This window comes from Martes martes (assembly GCF_963455335.1).
Source record: "Martes martes genome assembly, chromosome: 3".
NCBI classification, from domain to species: Eukaryota; Metazoa; Chordata; class Mammalia; order Carnivora; family Mustelidae; genus Martes; species Martes martes.
The window spans coordinates 68,925,852-68,930,413 of NC_137890.1; positions in this window are offsets into that span (position 1 = coordinate 68,925,852).

The following is a 4,562-nucleotide window of genomic DNA, read 5'->3' on the forward strand; positions in this document are numbered from 1 at the left end:
CCCAATTTTGGTGCAAAATATAAATTTTACAGATTTAAGATCAATGAACATCGAGTAAGAGGATTACAAAGAAAAAAACATCAAGCATCTCACAGTTAGATGCTGAAATCCAAAGTTAAAATACCTGACTAAGGGTGCCTGGGTGGCTCAGTTGGTTGGGCAACTGCCTTCGGCTCAGGTCATGATCCTAGAGTCCCGGGATCAAGTCCCACATGGGGCTCCCTGCTCTGCAGGGAGTCTGCTTCTCCCTCCGACTCTCCCTCCTCTCATGCTCTCTCTCTCTATCTCAAATAAAGAAAGAAAGAAATAAAATCTTTAAAAAAATAAAATAAAATACCTGACTAAGGACATTATGCTAAGTGATATAAGCCGGTCACAAAAAGAGAAATATTGTCTGACTCTACTTACATGAAGTACCTAAAGTAGTTAAATTCATTAAGACAGAAGTAGAATGGTGGGTACAAGGGGCTAAGAAGGGGGAATGAGGAGTTTTTTATAGGTATAGAGTTTCTGTTTTCCTAGATGAAAAAAGTTCTGGAGATGGATGGTGGTGGCTGCAACAATGTGGATTATACTTAACACCACTAAACTGTATGGTTAAAAATGGTTAAGATGGAAAATTTTATGTGTATTTACCACAGTTGAAAATAATAAAACAATTTTAAAAGGAAAAATCTTAAAAGCAGGAAAAGAAAACTGAAATTACACATATGAAGACAAGGACATGTATGACCAAGGACTTGTCAAAAATAATGAAGGTCAAAAGGTACTTCCTTTAAACTTCCAGTTATAAAATGAGGAAGTGCTAGGGATTTAATATCAGCATGGTGAATATAGTTAACAATGATTATATACTTGGAAATTGCTAAGAGAATAGATCTTAAATATTCTCACTGCAAAAAAAATGCAGATGATGGATGTGTTAACTAATCTTACTGCAGTAAACATTTAGCAATATATGTGTATCAAGTCATCATATTATGCACTTACAGTGTTTTATATCTCAATAAACCTGGGAAGATAATCAAAGAAGATATGAGGATGGAAGCATAGTCAGAGTAAAATTTGAAGATGCTATGTTGTTGGCTTTGAAGATGAAGGAAAAAGGAATGAGCCAAATAATTCAAACAACTTCTAAAACCTGGAAAGGCAAGGAACTGATTCTCCCCTCAAACCTCCAGAAGGAACGCAGCCCTGCAGACACATTGATTTTACCCCAGTGAAACCTATTTTGGACTTCTGATCTCTGAAACTAAGTGATAAGCTACTAAAATCATCACCATCATCAAATAGCAGAGCAATAATTTTAAAGTGATAAAAGAAAAATCTCTTCAACCTAGAATCTCACATCTAGTGAAAATTTCCTTCAAAAAAATCAAGACAAAAATAAACACTAAGAGAATCTGCCATTAGACCTACACTATAAAAAATGCTACAGAAAATTATTCTGGCTCAATGAAAAGTAAAACAGACTGAATCCTGGATATTAAGGGGAAAAAAGTTTCAGAAAAGGTAAATAGTAAATATTAAAATCTATTTTTCCTCTTATCACCATATTGTTTTTTGGGGGTAGGAGGTACAGGGAGGGGCTGGTGGAAAGAGAGACAGAGAATCTTAAGCAGTCTCTTAGATGTTTAACTGAGCCAGCCAGGCACCCTACTCTTAACTTCTTTTAAAGTACTTGGAACTTGGGGTGCCTGGGTGGCTCAGTGGGTTAAAGCCTTTGCCTTCGGCTCGGGTCATGATCTCAGGGTCCTGGGACCGAGCCCTGCATTGGGCTCTCTGCTCAGCAGGGAGCCTGCTTCCTCCTCTCTCTTTGTCTGCCTCTCTGCCTACTTGTGATCTGTCTCTGCCAAATAAACAAATAAAATCTTAAAAAAAAAAAAAAAGTACTTGGAACTGTTTTTGTTTAAATCAAAAATAATATTTACTATTAGTTTTACAAAGTTGTAGATACAACATGACAATTATAACATAAATCATAGATCACTTCGGAGAGAACTGACATCTTGATATTTGGAGTCTTCAAATCTAAGACAAATGTCTCCGCTTATATCATGTTCTTTAATTTTCTAAAATTTTCAATATACATGTCTTAAGGATGGTTTATTAAATTTATTTCATATTATTTGGGGGGTTTTCTGATGTATTATAAATTGAATTAATTAGTTAAACTTTATTTTCCAATAGTTTACTGTTACTAAATTTAAAAAAACTGATTTCTGTACATTGTATCTTAGGATCTTACTAAATTCACTCACTTGTTAAAGGAATTGTTATTTAGAATTTTTCTAGGAAAACAATCATTTTGTCTAACACAAAGAACATTCTTCCATCCTTTGGTTTGCTTATTATGTCTGTTATATGTTTTTCTTCCCTTATTAAACTAGCTTGTTAATGATACACATGCTAACAGGCTTGGGAGGAAATATTCTGAAGTCTGTAGCTTGCTTTGAAATGCAGCAAAACCTAAGAGGACTAAAAGATGGAGGAAGGGATAGATATATGATAAAGCAAATAGTTAAATTACACTGTACAATATTTTATGAAGGCTCACGGTCAATTTTTTTCAGTTTTCTGTATGTTGGAAACTTTAATTATAAGATATTAGGAAAATCAAAATTAAAGCAAGGATCTACTTTTGAGAGGACTGAAAATACAAGAAGGAGAAAGGACAGATGTTAGGTTTTTAGAGACAGGCTAAACTTGATGAAGATTAGGCTTAAAAGGAGACAAGCAGCTTCTCTTTATATCCGAAAATAAGAACACATGTAGAGTATACAGGATGCATACAGATGAACATATAACAATATAGAATGCATACACATTTGGTGTTGTTAGCTGGCTGATAAGGAGATAAGTTTTGAAAGAGACACTGTGGAGACCTAATTAGAGAACTGGGCAGTACTTAAGGCCTATTTCTTGGTTGGTGGCTTTGAATTTATTAGAGTGGAGCCTGTGCTCAGCTGCCTGGATCATCTCCTCACTTGTAAAATGGGATAACAATGCCTAGCTCTGAGACTGTTAGGAAAGCTAAATGAGAGGATGCCCGTGAAGAGCCTGGTACAGCACCTCATACAAAGGTATTTCGTGTTATCCTGGGAAAGCTGTGTGGAGTTCTCTATGTGCCTACTAGTAGTCTTTATTTTGCACAGCTGCTCTTCAGGAAGTTGCTGAAGTTTCCTATGCTGCTGAATTAGAGAGACTGTAACTTCAGTAGGCAATCAGCTAATCAAGAGCTGCAACAGGCACAGGAGGTACCAAGCCACCGAGGCGCCGTATAGTGTTTATAACCAGGCTTAGGCTGCAATTTAGACATGAGCGAAGGTTTATGGGGACCACTATTTCTGCAAAGCTACTGAGAAGAAAGTAATTTATTCTAGGTCTTGCACACCCCGATCAAATTGATAAAGAGCATCTTGTGATAATGTTCCAAATTTCCATAGGAATTATAAACAGGAAAGAAACCGGGGCAAATAGCGAGTGAAATCTAGTTCATCAATTTGAAAACTATGAAATGCTTATGTTTTTCTTGAGAACTAGGTACAAGGAAAATTGCTGCCAAGGGTTGATTTTTTACTTTTTAAGAACTGTGTTTCACAATTTGGAGTGCTATAATTTGGAAATAACACTTAAATTCCTATTACTCAGCTCTGATATATCTAGATATAAAACAGAACTTTGTAAAAACCACAGCAAGACTTTTTGTTGTGATGTATATTGCACAACTTCAAACCTTAGGAACAAAATTTTAATTTATATTATAAAAACATAAAATGAAAGGAGAGTGATATCAGCCATCACTGCAGCTTAAGACCTCCCTACTTTTGTCACCCAACCACAACAAAACTTCGGCAGCCTTTGAGAAAGCTGTGGGGTTCAACCACATATGGAAAGGGAATCTAGAGGAGTCACACACCTGTGCATGGAGTAACAGACAGTCCTTCGTCCCAGTTGTTGACCCTGCAGTGGTCTATAAACTGGCTCCAGGCCCTCTCCAACCAAACAGTCCCCTGGAGAACACTGGAAAACAGTAACTTAAGACAATCACTTAGAGAGGAGAGAACCTTTGTGGAAGTCCAGGTTTCCAAGAAATTCTAGCCCTCCACTGGAGGAAAAAAACATGAGTTTTAATGCATTATAGTGGTAACAGTAACAGCTTGACTTTATCCAGGTCACCTACTCCCCACAACATCACAACTTTGGACCAAAAGGACACCTTCCTTCACCATATTTGTCCCATGAGGGAAAGAAAGAGCGTGTGAGTGAATACCTGGCTTCACCAGCTGTACCAGATGCTGCCAAAGAAACCCCTTTCTCTATTGTCCCATGAGAGTACAGAATCATGAGCTACATGACTGGGGGCAGGAGGAGACAAAGAGAGTGGCAAATACAACTATTGAAGGATAATAAGGGACTCAGATCCTACCTGCATCACAGATTCCATCAAAAATCTGCCTGTGTGCTGCTGGGAACACCTCACTTGTGGGTCACCCCAACTGGTCCACAAAAACTCCCAGCACTCTGCGTACCTCATATACAAACCTCCCTATCCTGTGGCC